Source organism: Nicotiana tabacum, chromosome 2 (assembly GCF_000715075.1).
Source record: "Nicotiana tabacum cultivar K326 chromosome 2, ASM71507v2, whole genome shotgun sequence".
In the NCBI taxonomy this organism is placed as follows: domain Eukaryota; kingdom Viridiplantae; phylum Streptophyta; class Magnoliopsida; order Solanales; family Solanaceae; genus Nicotiana; species Nicotiana tabacum.
The window spans coordinates 24,372,036-24,392,799 of NC_134081.1; the positions used below are offsets into that span (position 1 = coordinate 24,372,036).

Consider the following 20,764-nt stretch of genomic DNA (forward strand, 5'->3'; position numbering starts at 1 on the left):
TCACATGCTACTTAGTCGATACTGAGAAAATCAAAGCGAAGAAATTAGGGGGAAAATATAATTATCTCCATACACTTGTTTCTTTAATTGTAGGAGACATGGATTTGAACTTTGTTCAATGAAATAAATTACTAGTACGACTTTTGTTCTCAAAAGAAAAAGAAAGAAGAAAGGGGAAATATAGAGGGAAAAAGTCAAGCAAATACTGCTGGGTTCTTATCAATCAATTCAAGAGTTTAGAAAATGTTTTTATCCACAAGTCAATGCACAAGTCTTGCTAGGGAAATAACAAGGCTGCTGCATCTGATGTTGCATCTTCGATGAGCATTCCAGGCACCTGCATGGTCGAATTTGTTTATTTACAGTCTTGACTTTTATTTCTACACTAAAATCAAATTATTCGTTGGTTTGAACTTGAAACACTTGTTAAACCAGCCTCTAACCAGATTATTGCACTAAGATGTTGTAAGAAAAAATATGAAAACTAAGATGCTAATAGTTGCACTAAACTAAACATTATGTAGAACTTAACTTGAATACCTGAATTTTAGCTAGCGTTTGGCCATAGATTTCCAAATTTGTTTTAAAAAATTTGATTTGGGTGAAGTTTGGTTTGAAGATGAAAATGTGTTTGGACATGATTTTTCAAAACATATTTCACTTTTTATTTGAAAAAACATGAAACATGACTTATACCCCCACAAGTTTTAAAAACTATCACAAATACCCAATAGTACCATTATCACAAATCATAGTCCTGAACATAAATAAGTTTGGTACAAAATTATCATTTTTATAATGAACTATATAAATCATTAAATGAAAAGTCCAGTGATTCAACTACAGATAAATTTCCAAGTGATTTCGGTATATAACCTTGCAATCCATTATGAGATAAGTTCACCACACGAAGTGCAATAAGATTTCCCATAATACTTAGAATTTGTCCTTCAAATTTGTTGCTTGAAAGATCAATAGTGGTATACAAAGACAAGATTCTCACAACTTCACGCTCTAGTCCCTTTGTTACAATAGTTACTTTGTCTTGGTAATATCTATCACTTGGTGGTTTCATTGTGTGATCAATTCTCCTCATGGCTGTCAGTTTTTGGAAAAGAGTTATTGGTAACTTTACTGTAAAAGCATTGCAAGCAAGATCTAATATCCAAAGCTGAGGAAACAAGTTGTTAATCCCTGAAGTTCTGATAGGTCCGTGCAATTTATTGGATCTCAAGCTTAAAACTTGTAACTTTGGAAGAGTCCCCAACCATATAGGAAATGTATCATCGAGATAATTATCTCCTAAATCAAGAACTTGCAACTCTTTGCAATTGGCCAAAGATCGGGGGATTTTCCTTGTAATCCATTTCCATCCAAGTTGAGGCTTCTAAGTGAAGTTCCAATGTTAAAAGTTATTAGAAGAGTCGTACCAGAAAGATTGTTGTGGTGTATATCCAAAACGTAGAGGCTGCTGATATTACCCAAACACTATGGAATCGCTCCTCTCAAATTGTTTCGTGCTAAATCTAGAATTTCTAGTGATGTCAAATTGCAAATAGACAAAGGGATCACACCGGAAAACTGATTGTCACGAAGAGAAAGGAAAAAACGATTCCCATTAAGGTCAGAATGATGTCCGACAGCTCACCACTTAGGTGGTTGTTGTTGATGCCGAGGTTTTGAAGATATGTCAATTTGCCAATCTCAAGAGGAATAGTTCCACTGAGATTGTTCCCAGAAAGAAGCAAAGTTGTTAGATTGGTCAAGTTTCCAATGGTTGGAGGTATTGTGCCTGAAATCTGGTTGTTAGAGACATCTAGCTCCAACAAGTTTTGCAAGTTTCCTATATCATAGGGAATGGAACCAGTGAAATTGTTACTAAAGAGGTAAAGAAATGAAAGGCTTTTCAACTGACTGATTTCAGGTGGAATTCTCCCAGTAAAGGAATTGTTTTGAAGCTGCAAAGATATCAGCTCAGTCCAATTGGTAATGAAATATGATGAGACCTCACCAGAAATAATATTATCCGCCAACCCCAATTCAGATAGCTTGGTCAGAGAGGACAAGGATATAGGCAATGGTCATTGTAGGGCATTTTCTACTAGAGACAAGACTGTGAGGTTAGTGCACAAGCCAAGCTTAGAAGGAATGGTTGAATTCAAACGATGCTTTTGAAGATCAAGTCGTTGAAGATTTCTGAGTCTGCCTATAGAAGATGGAATCTTTTCTTGAAATAAATTGTTGAAAAGTACAAGAACTTCAAGACTGGTGATCGAACCAATTTCATCAGTAATTAAAGCTGGAAAATATGTTAGGTTCCAAGATGAAGTTCTTTTAACTTGGACAACGTGGTAAAATTCGGCGACAGTGAACCTTGAAATGAATTAAATGAAAGATTGAGGTACCCCAGCTTGTCCAAGTTGGTGAATACTATTTTTGGGATTGAACCGTTGTTGCCCAAAATCGCAAACGTAAGTATACGTGATCAATCAAGTAATAAAGAGTGAGTAGAGTATCATTCCCACGAGTACTTGTGATTTATTATCAACTAAATCAAGCAAATTCTAATTTATTTGAGTCAAGAACAATTTCAAGATGGTTTTTGTTTGATTCTACTAATTATAATTTCAAGTAAAAGAAAAACTAATGAACTAACACACTTAGCACGAAGGATTTTAATTCAATGAGAAATAATATTCCAGGGTCATGGTTATGTAATAATCCTGTTGAATTCTTCAATCAACTCGACTTATTAATTTATCTAGGTGATTAACTTGAAAGGACAATAATACTCGTAGAAATTTGACAACATCTACTCTCCTATTCAATTTATTCTAAACCCTATATGTCACGACCCAAACCGATGGGCCATGACGGGCATCCGGTAACTTACTCAATCGAGTACTAACATAACGTATCTTTCCGTATCATACTATCATAGATAACTGAGCCGGAGAGGCTGCCGTGAGATAAGATAGAATACAACATGAAATATCAACTTATACTTAAGACATACGGGCCTATAAGGCCAAAATAAGCACTCTTACACTGAATATAGGCCGACAAGGCCATACAATCTTTCATATACCTGACATCTGGCTACAAGCCTCAAAGAGTACATAAACATCATAAAGGTCGGGACAGAGCCCCACCATACCAATCAACATATGTTCTAATCATACTGACCAAATAGCAACTCCAGAGCAAATGGAGCGCACCAACACCTTCCGCTGAGCTGATAGCCTACTTGGAGGACTCTCATCCTGTCTAACGGGACCTGCGGGCATGAAACGTAGCGACCCCAGGTAAAAGGGACGTCAGTACAAATAATGTACCGAGTATGTAAGGAATGAAAATCAGCAAATAATAGACATGAGAGAAACATGGAGTAAAAGACTCGACATGTAAGTCTGAATAGCTCTGTGAATCATTTAATATTATAATGTCATGCATATCCATATAAATGTCATACCATGCATAGGTATATGCGTTCATAACATCATCAAGCCTCTGAGGGCATCCCACCATATCATCTCGTCCACTGTGGGCAAATCATCAGCATATACCGGCTGATCAGGTGGTGGTGCGTATATAACGCCGTAACTTTTTTCCATATCCCATATACATATAATATACGCGTATATAACGCCATCTAGTCATGGGCCAATGTACATGTATAAATGAATGAAATGCATATGAAATACGTTAATAAGATCTTTCGGAATGTCATAAGACCATTATGCCTCTGATTAATATCATGAAATAAACTTTATCAACTTACGTATTTTTTGAGACCCATGAACAGAAGATATAATAATAATTCACATGGGAAATCAAGAATATAGTCACCCCTAGTATTTCTATGAATAGAGTCATTTATGGAAGTTGTGCATTTGCTCGTTTCGTTCGTGTCGTATAGATCATGCCAAAAAGGAAAAAAGGAATAGTCTTAACATACCTGAACCGATTCTCTTGACAATACCTTTAACACCGTTGATTGCGACTACGCGTAATGACGGATCGAAGTAGAGAAATATCCGTAAGATATTCTTGAGAAAGATTGCACCGTACTCCCTTATAATTTTTAAATCTCACGTTGATATACGACCCTCACGTTCCTAAGACTTACATTGGCTTTCCTTTGTTAAATGTATATGTGATCTCACGTTGTTAAGACACAATCTCGCATGAATTGTTGAAGTAACTCACATTACTATTGTATTATGTGGTCTTGTATGAATTTTGTACGTTGCTATCACATCATATAATTTCTTAAGAATTTGCTGAAGCTTCTTTCTTAATTGCAGAGATATATGTATCTCTTAAGTGATTTAGAGAGCTCTTTTTAATCTTAGTGGGTGGGCCCCACATGTGTGATGACTAAACCCCAAAACTTCCTTAATGTGACATCTTGCTTCATGAAGTAGGAGTCACTTATTGGCTTTGTTATCCACTTCATGGGATGCCACGTTGGTTCCCTTAATTATCCAAATAATTAACCACTTAATTCCTTAATTATACGGTAATCTCTCACTAAAAATTAATAATTATAAAATTATCCACATAATTAAGAATTATCTCAAATTATATAAAATACTACTCACTTTTAATATACTTTATACACCTTAATATCATGGCCATGTGGTACCTTGTATGGTACTAGTCCATAAATACCGGGTATTTTAGCTCGGGCCGTATTTTATCCCCAAATGTCAAACTTCGACGAAATTCATTTTCTTCGATTTGCTTACCCTCTCATCTTCACGAATTTACTCATCACTTGTTTGAAATAGCATAATGCTTATAATCTCAAAATAATACCATTCCCGAACTTACAACGATTAACTTACGACGAAACTTTAACGTACGAAAATGCGGGATATAAAATCTCATTTTCGAGCTTTCATCAATTTACTCATGGCGTACTTTTACGTACGAAAATATGGGGTGTAACATTATTTTCCCCTTTGGAACATTCGTCCTCGAATGTTGATTGATGTACTTATCATTCTCATAACCCATAGCTCTTGCGAATACTTTAATACTCTTCTTGTCATTTAGGCAACTGTTCTTTGAATAAATTCAAAGGTCAGGGCATTCCCCCCTTTAGGCCTCTTTCTCACACCACGGTCTGTGGTCGGAATTCTTCCAATCTCGTAACTCTTGCTACCTTCTGTCATGCAGCCTGTACGACTTTTTCCTTGTATGTGCGCATATGCGACTATTTTCTCCTCTTTCTTCCAGTTTTTTGCCAATCTCTAGGCCTCACTTTGTAAGTATATACAGAGCTTGATAAGATGTCCCTCTAGGAATCTATAAGTACACTGAATTTCTCTGCTCGGTACTTTGTTGAACTTACGAATATTGCTATATCTAATTTCATAGACCCGGTTATCCATTCCTATGACTTTACTGCATCTAGGTAGGTCATACTATACCATAACTCTTACTTCAATTTATCGTTACTGAGGTCTGCTACCAAACTCCAGGTTACTCTCGTTGCTTATCATATATACATAAATCTTAGTCCTTTAATGCTTCTTCATTACTGTTTATCTTAAGAATGACAGCCTAATCTCATCTCATACTTTGTGACTTTTGTCCATCCATCATTAATTCACCTCGATATTGTTCTACAATATACCACTGGTAACTTGAAACTTCTTATGTAATCACTAGGGCTCACGATTCATCGTGGAACATTTGAAGTAATTAGACTGATCCACCTAGGGACGATACTATACTTCCATAACCGTATTTCATAGCGTCCCAATGTGATTCACTTAAGTGGGTATTTTAATCATGTACAATTCTTGAAATCCCTTTGTTTTTCTTCTTCAAATCATTACTCAATCGAAGGCCCAAATATCATCTCTTATCTATCACAATCACACCCTCATTCCTCTACCAGGGCAGCATTCCATCTCTTCTAAATGTTATTAGTCTTAGACTCCTTTGAGTTCATTCAGGCTATACTGAGCTTTCCATAACTTAGAGAAACCATTAGCTCTCTTGTTTTCATGGGCTTAATCACGAGGACTTATCCATTCTCGTCACCTTCCCACTCGCCCTTTCTCATCCTTACTCCTGTCATAAAACCTTATCCATTTACTATACTTTAGCTTGCGACCTATACGTATATAATTATACTATTCGCAACCTTCCTTCAACTTGCTTGTACCATAGATTTCCTTTTGTTATTTTGGAATATCAAGCGAGATATCACATCGTCTCTAACTCTTCTTTACTCTCTTAACTGGACCTCTCGATACCTAGAAATCATCGACTGGAAGATAAGTCACTGACGATGCCGCTATCATTCCTGGATACTGAATCCCCGCGCTTCTAGCCTTCTATCCGTAGTACGGACTATTCATAACCTTCTGCATTTAAGTATCTCGTACGTTGTTCACTTTTACCTTACTTACCTTAAAATCTCACATCACATCTTCTATCTCTTTCATGACCTCCCTTTTACATAGGTATAATTCATATCCACAACTTGAAGCTCTATTATAATACTTGCACCTCTAGTGCATACATAATCTGGTGAGAGCATCATACTGACTTCTTATAAGGATGGTACTTTTCTGACTGGCTTTATCGTATAGCCGTTATAGAATATGGCTATTGTCCTATCTCTCTTGTACCTCTGATATTAAGAGTGATTCTGCAATGTCCTCAATCATGATTTCTATAATTTCTGGTCCAATAATCAGACTCCTGATTTACTTGGTTGATGTAACTCTTTAGTTTCCTCCTCCTTCTGATCAGTCTTTATATAGGCTTAAGCTATCTTCCGATCTGTGGTTCCTGATATTAGTTATTACTTTAGCCTTTCATAGACGCTATGGAATATCCATGATACAATATTCTAACAATTCATTCCTTTGTCTATAACTTGGACTCAATTCTTTATTTTAACTCATACTGGAGTCTTCTACGACTGTATGATTGTCAACATATATGTTGCATGGATAGTACTTCAAAATCTTAAATGCGTTCATAATGTAACTAACTCTGGATCATTGATCGAATAATTCTCTTCGTTCTTTCTCAGTTTTCTTTAAATGTAAGCAATTACTTTTCCTGGACTTCCTGCCCCCTTGTTGCATGCATACTTAGCTTACCTTAGTACCCACACATATTGGAATTCCATACAACTCATATGATCTTGAATATCACTCCTGATTTTACTTCCCGCTCATTAGCCACGGTAGGTGCCTCTTTCTTATGGAGTGCATACATTGTTGTTTGTGAGACTGTTGTTATAAGACCATTCCCTCTTTAGGTCACTGAGCTTAGGTTGAAGCCTTCTTCCTTACCGCTTCAGCTAGTCTTTCATTGTAGTACTTAGGGAGACCCTCTGACTCTTGTAAAGTTGCGAGCTTATTACATCGAATACTCGACGGAATTTTTTATGTTCTTCCCCGCCTATAATTATCTGTAGTTACTTATTTCCACTCCCTTGTTCTTGTAGGGTTGCTTCTGAACTAATATTTTGACTGTCTTCCCAGTGGCATTCTCATTAATTTCGGTAACACTCATACGGTACCTTTAACTACCCAACTCCTATCTGAATATTTCTCAAGGGTCACGATATCATTATCTGCGAGACTGAATTCCCCATGTTGGGGTTCACTATGTTCATCTTGCACAATCTGTTGATTTGTCTGTATCCTCTTGTCTAGCCATAACTAGGCTCTTCCTGGATCAACTACTAACTATGCATTGGCCCATTCTCATATCAATATTCCGCATAATCTTTCTTGGGTTATTTCCTTTGTCTTAACTTACCTCTCGCACTGGTTCCTTATTTATCAATAACATCTCGGGCAGGAACCCTTACTTCCTCTCCTTGACGTCGTGTTTGCATAATTTTCTGGAATCATAGCATATCTGTAGGATTTGAATGAGTGCAATCTCATCCGTTTCTCATTTTTATCGCATTCTTCCTTTACCATTCCATAGTTACTAGAACCACTTAATTCTGACTTAATGTAACGACCCGACCGATTGCTTTGAACATTTGCACTTCGCTCGGTTGTTTGAGGGCATGAGTAGCTCCATATAATGTACTTTGTCTTGTGTGAATCGTCGTTTTTGGTTTGCAGGTATTTCGGAATAGAATTGGAAGAAAGAATTTCATTGTTGAAGCTTTAAATTGGGAGAGTTGATCAAGTGTGACTTTTTAGCATTTGACCTCGGATTGGAATTCTGATGGTTCCAGTAGCTTCGTTAGGTGATTTTGAACTTAGGAGCGCATCCGGAATGTGATTTGGAGGTCCATAGTGGAATTAGGCTTGAATTGGCGAAAGTTGGAAATTTGGCGATTTCGGTCGGCAGTGGAAAATTTGATATCAGGGTCGGAATGGAATTCCGAAAGTTGGAGTAGGTTCGTAGTGTCATTTGTGATGTGTGTACAAAATTTAGGTCATCCGGACGTAGTTTGATAGGTTTTGGCATCGGTTGTTGAATTCGTAAGTTTAGAAGTTTTTAGGCTTGAATCTGAGGGTAATTTGGTGTTTTGATGTTATTTTGAGTGATTCGAAGGTTCGACTAAGTTCGTATGGTATTTTAGTATTGGTTGGTATATTTGGTTGAGGTCTCGGGGGCCTCGGGTGTATTTCGGGGTGAGTTTTGAGCGAGTTCGGGCATTTCCAGAACTCAAGTATGGTTCTGGTGCTTTAAATTTCGCGGACCTCAGCAGAATTTCGCGGTCGCGCTTGGAATTTCGCGGACCGCATAATTCTGCCGCGGCCGCACTCCATGGGAAAGTTCTGCAGATCCGATGGTCCGACTTCGGAAGCCTATATCAATTGATCTACAGGGAATTTTGAGATGATTCTAAAATGGAAGTTGTAGACCTTCGTGTCTAGTTTCCAGAAAAGTAAAGAAGTCATAATTTGGACATCTGTAGAGAACGTTATGGCCAAAATACTAAAGTCTGGTAGTGCAGCCACCAAAAAGTGCGGCCGCACCAGTTTTTCGCGACCGCATGACCTAGGAGGTGCGGCCACGCTCAAAACTTTGCGGACCGCAAAGTGGGAAATCCGAGGTGCACTATATAAACGGAATTTAGGGTATTATTTCACATTTTGAACCTAGGGAGCTCGGTTTGTGGCGATATTTCGTGGGGTTTTTAAGAAATTCATCGGGGTAAATGATTCTAACTCGAATTTGATTAATATACATGAATATATCAATGATTTCATCATCTGATTAGTACTTTGAGGTGGAAATTTGAGGAAAATTGTAGAAACTTCATGAAATGAATTTTTGGGATTTGAATGTCGATTCGAAGATGGATTTGAGTGAAACTAGTTTGGTTGGACTCGTGAGTCAATGGATGTTCGTAATTTGTGACTTTTACCCGATTCCGAGTCGTGTGTACGGGGGCCGGGTTTGAGCCAATTTTGGGTTTTTGGTCTGAATTGGTAGTTTTTCTTGTGGAATTCATTCCATTAGCATATATTGATGGTATTGTACTGATTGTGAATAGATTCGGAGCATTTGGAGGCCGAGTCGAGAGGCAAGAGCATCGCAGGGTAGAGATTTGACCAGTTTGAGGTACGTAACGATTGTAAATCTTGTCCTGAGGGTATGAAACCACGAATTTCGTATCATTTTACTATTTTGAGGTGACGCACATGCTAGGAGACGGGCATGTGGGCGTGCACTGTTGGGGATTTGTGACTTGGTCCATCCCATAGCAACTGTAAAGTTGCATATTTTGTTGAAACTATATGATACTTATATGTTTTAGAAAGAGTTTCTGTAAATTGGGCTAAATGCCATGTTTTGGGTCTTATGCCAGTGCTATTTGGACCCTTAGGGGTCTTTTCTTACTATTCTGTCACTATTTTCGATTGAAAATTTATACTCAGTCATGGTTATACCTGTTTACTGCATAACTCAGTTTTCATTACTCTGTTTTGATGCATATAAAAGTTGTTTTGGGCTGAATACCCTATTTTACTGAGAACCCGAGTAGCTTGAGAGGTTTATGACTGAGGGAGGCCGAGGGCCTGATTTGTGAGGATATTTATAGGATCAAGCTGCACGCCGTAGCAGTGCTTGGATCGGGCTGCACGCCGCAGTAATATATGGATCGGGCTGCACCCCGCAGCAGTATTGGGTCGGGCTGCATGCCGTAGCAATATAGCGCTTGGGCTGTAGGAGCCCCTCCAGAGTCTGTACACACCCCCAGTGAGCGCAGGTACCTACTGAGTGCGAGTGACGAGTGCTGAGTGACTGGGAGGCATGGGTGATGGTGAGGTATGCCTGAAGGGCTGTTTACGAGTGATTGTGAGGTATGCCCAAGGGGCTGTATATGAGTGATGTTTTTCCCGGGAGGCTGTTTATGATTTCATCATTTTTGCTTACCTTGCATTGAGCCTTTATTTGAAAACTGTTGAAAAATATCTTTAAATTATTTTACTAGAACTGGGTTTAAACGAGATGTTATGATTCAAACCCTGATTTTTAAAGCATGTGATATTTTACTGAGATTTCATGATATGAACTTTATATGCTTATTGCTCGTCACTACTGCTCAGTCTTTATTTATTGTTGTTACTTACTTAGTTGGCGTATTCACATTATTCCCTGCACCTTGTGTGCAGATTCAGCCATATTTGGACACGGTAGCGGTTGTTGACTATTCTGGTTGCAGATTTTCCTGGGGATAGCAAGGTAGTTGCCTGGCGATCGCAGCCCTGCTCTCCTCCCTCTTATCTTCCTTTAGTCGTATTTAGCTATTTTCCAGGCTGAGTTAGTCTTGATATTGTTAGACATATTGTAGTAGATGCTCATGAATAGTGACACCCCGATGTCGGGCTTTTCTTTTCCGCACTTTTGTTTTGATTTGAACTCCTTTACGAAGGTTTTTATGCTAAATAGCCTTGAAATTATCCTTGAAATGAAAATATCGGTTTGTTTTGGAATGAGTCGGCTTGCCTAGTTCCACGATAGGCGCCATCACGACAAGTTAGGTTTTAGGGTCATGACAGATTGGTATCAGAGCCCTAGGTTATATAAGTCTCACGAGTCATGAGCAGGTTTAGTAGAGTCTTGCGGATCGGTACGGAGACGTCTGTACTTATCTTCGAGAGGTTGCAGTACCCTTAGGAAAAATTTCACCTTCTTGTATTCTATTGTGCGGAATTTATTCAGCTTGGAACATAACTCCTTGAATTCCTTCCATGCATTCGTATGCGCACATGAGCGCTCGGTATCGGTTGTACATCATCGTCTTGTGATTCTATGAACAAGGTTGAGATGTGTATTATGTGTTTGTGGTGGTGGGCCAGTCTGGAGGACTTGAGGTCATGGTTAGACCGCAGCTTAGGCTCGGTAGCTTCAGTTGTAACCTATATATTTGGACTCATATGTCCGATAATGTCCCCACGAGTGGAATTTGTGGCTCGATGAGCGGTGGAATGGCTTTATGGTGAAGATGACGTAACTGCTAGAGGTGTTAAGACGATGTGAATGTGACGAGAAGTATTTTCTTGAAATGTAAAGGAAGGCCATTGGGTGCTTGATTTTTATTTTGATGTGACGTACGGTATCGAGTATGAATGTTTTGATGGATCTTTCACATTATTAAATTTTGGGGTAAATTAAATATACATGTCTGGTTAATGAGTTTGGACTTAGATTGACTAAGTGATTGCATAAAAATTGTGACTGCAAAAAGATATAACAAGATGCCAATTTGAGGCTAGGGAGGTGGGTAATCTCCTAGAGAGTAATCCACGTAGGTGTGTTCCTTATATGTGAGTGGAGAGTTTATTTTCCGCCAGCAGGGCGTATGTGTGGAGATTTGAATTTGAATCTGGCTGAGAAAGTTGACCTGAGTGTTAATATAATGAATGCGAGTCTAGATGACGATTGAGGTATTTTATGGTTGGCGTTGTATGAGCTTGAGAAGAATTTTTGTTGTAGTGACTACGATGTTATGACAGTAATAGAGTATGGGTATTGTGAATTATGGAGTGTTTTAATATATGGCTTTGAGCCAAGTGGGGGAGTCTGCTATTGACAATTTGATTTTATGGTTAGGTGTTAAATTTTAGTTTTGGTCTGAGGCATACATGTGAGTTAGTTATGACTTGCAGAAGTTGAGATCGGGGATGACTTAAATAAGGAAATTCCTGGTTACGGATTACATTGCATGTATTAGTATATGAAAATCGTGGGATGAGCGAGTTGTTATTGGTGAATGATGTAGTGCGCACGGAGTATGAATTTGATAGGTAATGTTAAAGTAGAATTACTTTTTGGAGAGTTGTTGTGCTAATGGGGCACGTGTCTTTTTGCCCATCTGGGCGGTGTAATTTGGATTTGAACAAAGTGGGTGACACTCGATAAGATGCTATAAACGGCAATTGAAAATTTTTCGGATTGGTATATCACTAGAATTGGATAGTTACATTGGATGGTGTCGGGACTTGCGATAATTCTATATGACTATGGATTCTGCATTTTAGTATAAAAAAAAAAGAGGAACAATTTTAAATTCACATAAGGTATTTTCAGAGTGGGTGTTACAGTTGTGGTATTTATGGAGGTGCTTAAGAAGAATGGCTTATGGACCTTAGGGCGTTGTAGTTCTATGCTAGGGTTCGTGGGGCGAGTTGTGGTTAAAGGTCGTGGTGTTTTAGCAAGGAGAAGTATCAATCTGAAGGCAAATTCGGAAGAGACTCAGAGAAAATAGGACAACTGGGTAGTAGACTGGACCAGTATGGTAATGGTAGGATCGGTCCTTTGGGTAATTACGATGTGGTAAGACTTTACAGATATTTTGGTGGCAATATTCTTGGGTTTGGCGACCTGCGAGGCTTGGTCGAGTTAGAGGAATTTAGTTCTAAGGGCTTGATTATGTGCAAATGGATTCCAAAGTACTCTTGGTGGTTTAAGCCGGATGTTTTTCTACCAATGTGGGAATATGTTGTGTATTGTGATTTCCTCCTGGAAGAAGCAAAAGAAAGGGTTCTAACTAATAGGGTATGTAAATTGTTGGTGACTCAAAAATTTATAATAAGATTCTTGTGCTTTTCACATGATGGCAAGATAGATGTTATGTGTTGTGCGAAAGTTAGATTTACATGTACGAGGTGGCAGTACAGTCTTGAAGAGAAGGTAACGAATGTTGGACAACATGGACGGTTCCAAATAACTAGATGAATATTATTACTGCTTGGTGTTGTGTGAGAAGGGGACGGACTTCAGAAGGCGCATTGTATTTTGACTTACGGATGTATAAATTAGTATTGCGGTACTCACATGGTTGATAGACTGCTGATATTCAAATTTTTCCAAGTGGCACGGAAGAACTTTTAAAGTATTTCTCGTTGGATGATCGTGTATGAGAGGGGTGATAGGCATTCGGGCGGTGGAGATAGAATCAAATATGGTAATTCGTGTGTTCTATGGATTTGGAGATTAGGAGTTCTCAGGAGCAGAATGTTTCATGGTTGTGGACTGTGAAGTTATGGCCGGAGCTAGCCAGATGATAGAATGTGTTATGATTCAGTCATTGTGGATTTTCGGAGGGATTTTTTTTTATCTATTTGTGGTAACCCGAGTTGATTTGGAGGTCCATTGGTAGGCCCAATTAATATGTGTATTCTACATCGAGCCGAAATGGTTGGCTCCATACTGCTATTGTTGAGGGATGTGTCATTCGGTTGATGTTTAACTTATTCATGTTCTGAAATGATCTGAGAGTTACTTCTTTATGCTACGAGGAATTGTGATTCATTGGTTATGTGCATAGATGGTGCGGTTCTATTGTGGCCTTATAGCGGAATATGAGCAAGAATAGTATTGGATATTGCCTGGTTGATGGCGTATTGGACATGTTCTTTCGGGTTTTGTGTGGCATGGTGTCGTTTGTTTCTTCGTGGTTATGGTAATGCACTTTGGGTACTTGATGTTGAATTGCGCATGGTTATTGATTTTAGCAGGGTGGCTTGAGGTGTTTCATATGGACCAGTATTTGGATAGGGTCACGTATTGCAGCAGAGTTATGTGGAAATATGATCCTTTGTGTAAGATTCATGTGTTATAGTTCTATGGTGTGGGATAGGTTCTTAGCATTGCGTTGGGGTGGTACCCTTTGAGCTTGCGGAACGGTTCTCCTGTTTGGGTCATTGTTACGATTGGGTACATTTAGAATGTTGCTATCTGGTGCACGGATTGCACGGGTTGTGGCTTTAGATTGTATTGATGTGTCATGTCACTAGAGTGGTCGTGTTGGATGAGACGAGGTCATTGGGCCTAGAATGGATGCTATCGGATTTGATTGTGGTATAATTGGGAGGATAATATCGAAAGTCGGCTTTGAAATTGGCTATAGTTCTTGTAGAAGGAACGGGAGCTCCATGACCTATTGGTCTAATGAATGGTTATGAATTCGGTATGTTTCTTTCATCGTCAGCAGTGTACGAAGATTTTAGAACGAGGTTTTGTCTGATATGAGGTTTATTACCGGCACTGGATTGATTTGAGCCGATACTGTGATTAGAAATCATTGCTTCGAGCATTCGAGTTATGCAGTATTTGAATTTGAGTATTTGAGTTATGGTTACGGCTTTTGGTACAGCTTGTTCAGACTTATATGGTATGTAGATGCGAACTTCTGATCTAATAGGAAATTTCGGATGTTGGAAATTTGATTCGAAGGCTTGTGGGCTAGGTTGAATTGAGAAATTTCAGTTATGCTGTGCTATCGGACCTTTATGGGATAGGGTGACGTGGTATCACCCCCCGGGTATGTGCATAGGAAAGTTACACAGCGATTTGATGGCTTTTGGAATAACTCTGGGCACGTTCGAGGACGAACGTATGTTTAAGTGGGGGAGGATGTAACGACCCGACCGGTCGTTTTGAACATTTGCATTTCGCTTGCTTGTTTGAGGGCATGAGTAGCTCCGTATGATGTACTTTGACTTGTGTGAATCGTCATTTTTGGTTTGCAGGTATTGCGGAATCGAATTGGAAGAAAGAATTTCATTGTTGAAGCTTTAAATTAGGAGAGTTGACCAAGTGTGACTTTTTAGCATTTGACCTCGGATTGGAATTCTGATGGTTCCATTAGCTTCGTTAGGTGATTTTGGACTTAGGAGCACGTCCGGAATGTGATTTGGAGGTCCGTAGTGGAATTAGGCTTGAATTGGCGAAAGTTAGAAATTCAGCGATTTCGGCCGGCAGTGGAAAATTTGATATCGGGGTCGGAATGGAATTCCGGAAGTTGGAGTAGGTTTGTAGTGTTATTTTTGACGTGTGTGCAAAAATTAAGGTCATTCGGACGTGGTTTGATTAGGTTTCGACATCGGTTGTAGAATTCATAAGTTAAGAAGTTCTTAGGCTTGAATCCGAGGGTAATTTGGTGTTTCGATGTTGTTTTGAGTGATTCGAAGGTCCGACTAAGTTTGTATGGTATTTTAGGATTGATTGGTATGTTTGGTTGAGGTCCGGGGACCTCAGGTGTGTTTCAGGGTGAGTTTTGAGCGAGTCCGAGAATTTCCGAAACTCCGGTATGGTTCTGGTGCTTTAAATTTCGTGGACCTCAGCAGAATTTTGCAGCCGCGCTTGGAATTTCGCGGACCGCATAATTCTGTCACGGCCGCACTCCAGGGAAAGTTCTGCAGATCCGCTGGTCCGGATTCGGAAGCCTATATCGTTTGATCTACATGGAATTTTGAGATTATTCTAAAACGGAAGTTGTAGCCCTTCGTGTCTAGTTTCCAGAAAAGGTAAAGAAGTCATCATATGGACATCTGTAGAGAATGTTATGGCCAAAATACTGAAGCCTGGCAGTGCAGCCACCAAAAGGTGCGGCCGCACCAGTTTTTCGCGACCGCAGGACCTGGGAGGCATGGCCGCGCTCAAACTTTAACGGACCGCAAAGTGGGAGATCAGAGGTGCACTATATAAACAGGGTTTAGGGTATTATTTCACATTTTGGACCTAGGGAGCTCGGTTTGTGGCAATTTTTCGTGTGTTTTTCAAGAAATTCATCGGGGTAAGTGATTCTAACTCGAATTTGATTAATATACATGAATATATTAATGATTTCATCATCTGATTAGTACTTTGAGGTGGAAATTTGAGGAAAATTGTAGAAATTTCATAAAATGAATTTTTGGGATTTGAATGTTGATTCGAAGTCGGATTTGAGTGAAACTAGTTTGGTTGGACTCGTGAGTCAATGGATGTTCGTAATTTGTGACTTTTACCCGATTCCGAGTCGTGGGCCCGGGGGCCGAGTTTGAGCCAATTTCGGATTTTTGGTCTGAATTGGTAGTTTTTCTTGTGGAATTCATTCTATTAGCGTATATTGATAGTATTGTACTGATTGTGAATAGATTCGGAGCATTTGGAGGCCGAGTCGAGAGGCAAGAGCATCGCAGGGTAGAGATTTGACCGGTTTGAGGTACGTAACGATTGTAAATCTTGTCCTGAGGGTATGAAACCCCGAATTTCGTATCATTTTACTATTTTGAGGTGACGCACATGCTAGGAGACGGGCATGTGGGCGTGCACTGTTGGGGATTTGTGACTTGGTCCATCCCATAGCAATTGTAAAGTTGCATATTTTGTTGAAACTATATGATACTCATATGTTTTAGAAATAGTTTCTGTAAATTGGGCCGAATGCCATGTTGTGGGCCTTGTGCCAGTGCTATTTGGACCCTTAGGGGCCTTTTCTTACTATTCTCTCACTGTTTTCGATTGAAAATCTATACTCAGTCATGATTATACCTGTTTACTGCATAACTCAGTTTTCATTACTCTATTTTGATGCATATAAAAGTTGTTTTGGGCTGAATACCCTGTTTTACTGAGAGCCCGAGTGGCTTGAGAGGTTTATGATTGAGGGAGACCGAGGGCCTGATTTATGGGATCGGGCTGCAGCCGCATCAGTGCTTGGATCGGGCTGCACGGCACAATAATATATGGATCGGACTGCACGTTGCAGCAGTATTGGGCCGGGCTGCACGCCGCAGCAATATAGTGCTTGGGCTGTATGAGCCCCTCCGGAGTCTGTACACATCCCCAGTGAGCGAAGGTACCTACTGAGTGCGAGTGCCGAGTGCTGAGTGACTGGGAGGCATGAGTAATGGTGAGGTATGCCCGAGGGGCTGTATATGAGTGATGTTTTGCCCGATGGGTTGTTTATGATTTCATCATTTTTGCTTACCTTGGATTGAGCCTTTGTTTGAAAACTGTTGAAAAATATCTTTAAATAATTTTACTGGAACTGGGTTTAAACGAGATGTTATGATTCAAACCCTGATTTTTAAAGCATGTGGTATTTTATTGAGATTTCATGATATGAACTTTATATGCTTATTGCTCATCACTATTGCTCAGTCTTTATTTATTGTTGTTACTTACTGAGTTGGCGTACTCATGTTACTCCATGCACCTTGTGTGCAGATTCAGGCGTATTTGGACACGGTAGCGGTTGTTGACTATTCCGGTTGCAGATTTTCCCAGGGATAGCAAGGTAGCTGCCTAGCGATCGCAGCCCTGCTCTCCTTCCTCTTATCTTCCTTTAGTTGTATTTAGCTATTTTCCAGGCTGAGTTAGTCTTGATATTGTTAGATAGATTGTAGTAGATACTCATGACTAGTGACACCCCGATGTCGGGCTTTTCTTTTCCGTGCTTTTGTTTTAATTTGAACTCTTTTACGAAGGTTTTTACGCTAAATTGCCTTGAAATTATCCTTGAAATGAAAATATCGGTTTGTTTTGGAATGAGTCAGCTTGCCTAGTTCTACGATAGGCGTCATCGTGAAAGGTTAGGTTTTTGGGTCGTGACACTTAATGCAACATCACACCATATTCCCCCCTTTAAGGGAGCACTTAGATTTAGTGCTACGATGATCTACGTATAGATGCTTTACATTCTCATCTTTGGCATTTTTTCACATCATCGATGATCCTTACTCGCCTTGCGGTAATCCTTCTGTACCAAGGATAACGAAATTCCTCACTCGCGAGGGTGACACTTAGTGTAACTGGCACATACAGTCCCTTAAGCTTAACTTTACTCACATTGTTGCTTTAGGGAAGCGTATTCCTGAATGACCTTTAAAGGATATTCTTCTGTCGTCCATTCTATTATTATTGGGATGCAATCTCTGAAATTCTCATGATGCCGACTATTATTCAGTCCCTAGTTCATGTTTAGTTTATCTTGTTCATCAGTCCATGATGATTTCTTATTACTCTGGGGTCTAATGTTTCTTCTTGGTAATCACGTTGGAGTCACAAACTTATTTCTCGAAATGAGGATATGACTTTATGGCCTATACTCTTTTGTTGTCTCAAGGACTGTCACCTCTCGTCCTTTCCTTCACTTGACTATAGACTCTGTAATACTGTCATCCTTTTGATCTACCGTTGGCATCCATGTATCACATCTTACTCATAATGCTTCATTATCTCTCTTCTTATTTCCCTGCTAATATTTCTGTCTATCACTTTATTCTGAAAATTTCAACAAGACATTCTTTTGCTTTTAGCTCCCCTTGCTCCATCCACTGGCTCTTCGGGTTGCCTAACATTCTCTCTCTACTAGGGACGGGAGTCACACTAAGATAATATTTATCCCTTCCAGGCTTCCAGTGCCTATCTTTGTAGTACTCATATCTAGTTGTACTATTTTAGAGTGCACCATATGGGCGTCTCACAAGGAGATCTATTAGCACATTTGCAATATCCTTCGGAAATGTCAGCTAATGCTAACAATCCATCCACCATTTTGGGTTACCCTAACCCCAGCTAGATCCTGATATCATGCCTTCTCTTATACTACTTTTGTTAGCCCCCATAGGGCATAAATGAGATGGGTGTGTCCAATTGTACATACATCTGTTATTGTTGAAGGTGACTCAAAAGGCTCATATTTCTCTGCCCGAATTGTAAATACTGATAATCTTCATTAAGAGGGCGCCTCGTATCCTTCTTCACCTTGCTTCTTTTACTTGTTGAAGCTTGTATCTACCTTTTGAATCTCTTGTTGCTTTTTACCATATGTGTGGATAGATATTCTTGCCTTAAGGCTCCTTATCAAGAAGCTTACACGTCTTAGTACACACATGTTCTGCTAAAGACCTCACATTTATCCATCATAGGAATGATGCAAACTCGAGTTCCTCTAACTCAACTCTTCCACAGCTATATCTCTTACCAACAGTCTTTCTGGATGTAGGCATCATCTTATTATGAATAAGATAGAGTTTAGGAAATTGAGTTCTTAAAACTGAGCTCTACCACACGATCCAGAGTAAGAAGAAAGAATAATAATCCTAAATGCCCTATAGCCTCCTGCTTATAAGTGTGGTGCACAACACACCCATAAACAAGACTCTACTAGACACGGCTTGAAGACTCCCTAGGACAGACCTGCTCTGATACCACTTTTGTCACGATCCAAATCGATGGGCCGCGACGGGCACCCGGTACCTTACTCAACCGAGTATTAACATGACGTATCTTTTCGTATCATACTGTCATAGATAACTGAGCCGGAGAGGTTGACGTGAGACAAGTAGAATACAACATGAAATACCAACTTATACTTAAGACATACAGGCCTATAAGGCCAAAATGAGCACTCTTACACTGAACATAGGCCGACAAGGCCATACAATCTTTCATATACCTGACATCTGTCTACAAGCCTCTAAGAGTACATAAACATCATAAAGGTTGGGACAGAGCCCCGCCATACCAATCAACAGATGTTCTAATCATACTAACCAAATAGCAACTCCGGAGCAAATGGAGCGCACCAACACCTTCCGCTGAGCTGATAGCCTACTTGAAGGACTCCCATCCTGTCTAACGGGACTTTGGGCATGAAACGAAGCATCCCCATGCAAAAAGGATGTCAATACAAATAATGTACCGAGTATGTAAGGAATGAAAATTAGTAAATAATAGACATGAGAGAAACATGGAGTAAAAGACTCGACATGTAAGTCTGAATAGCTCTGTGAATTATTTAATATTATAATCTTATGCATATGCATATAAATGTCATACCATGCATAGGTATATGCGTTCATAACATCATCAAGCCTCTGAGGGCATCCCATCATATCATCTCGGCCATTGTGGGCAAATCATCAACGTATACCAGCTGATCAGGTGGTGGTGCGTATATAACGCTGTAACCTTTTCACATATCCCATATACATATATATACATATATACGTGTCTATAACGTCGTATGAGTCATGGGTAAATGCACATGTAAACGAATGCAATGCATGAGAAGTACGTTAATAAAACTTTTCGGAATGTCATAAGACCATTATGCCTTTGAATAATCATGAAATAAACTTTATCAACTTACGTATTTTCTGAGACCCATGAACAGAAGATATAATTATAATTTACATGGGGAATCAAGAATATAGACACCCCTAGTATTTTTATGAATAGAGTCATTTATGGAAGTTGTGTATTTGCTCGTTTCGTTCGTGTTGTATAGATCATGCCAAAAAGGAAAAAAGAAATAGCCTTAACATACCTGAACCGATTCTCTTGACAATACCTTTAACACCGTTAATTGCGACTACGCGTAACGACGGATCAAAGTAGGGAAATATCCATAAGATATTCTTGAGAAAGATTTCACCGTACTCCCTCATAATTGCCAAATCTCACGTTTTGATATACGACCCTCACATTCCTAAGACTTACAGTGGCTTTCCTTTGTTAAAAGGATATGTGATCT

General features: G+C 39.4%; 1 pseudogene; it reads right to left on the reverse strand.

Annotated features, from left to right (window-relative positions):
* Positions 1–761: 761 nt before the first annotated feature.
* LOC107791593 (uncharacterized) overlaps positions 762–20,764 on the reverse strand; it is a 43,412-nt pseudogene continuing 23,409 nt past the window's right edge.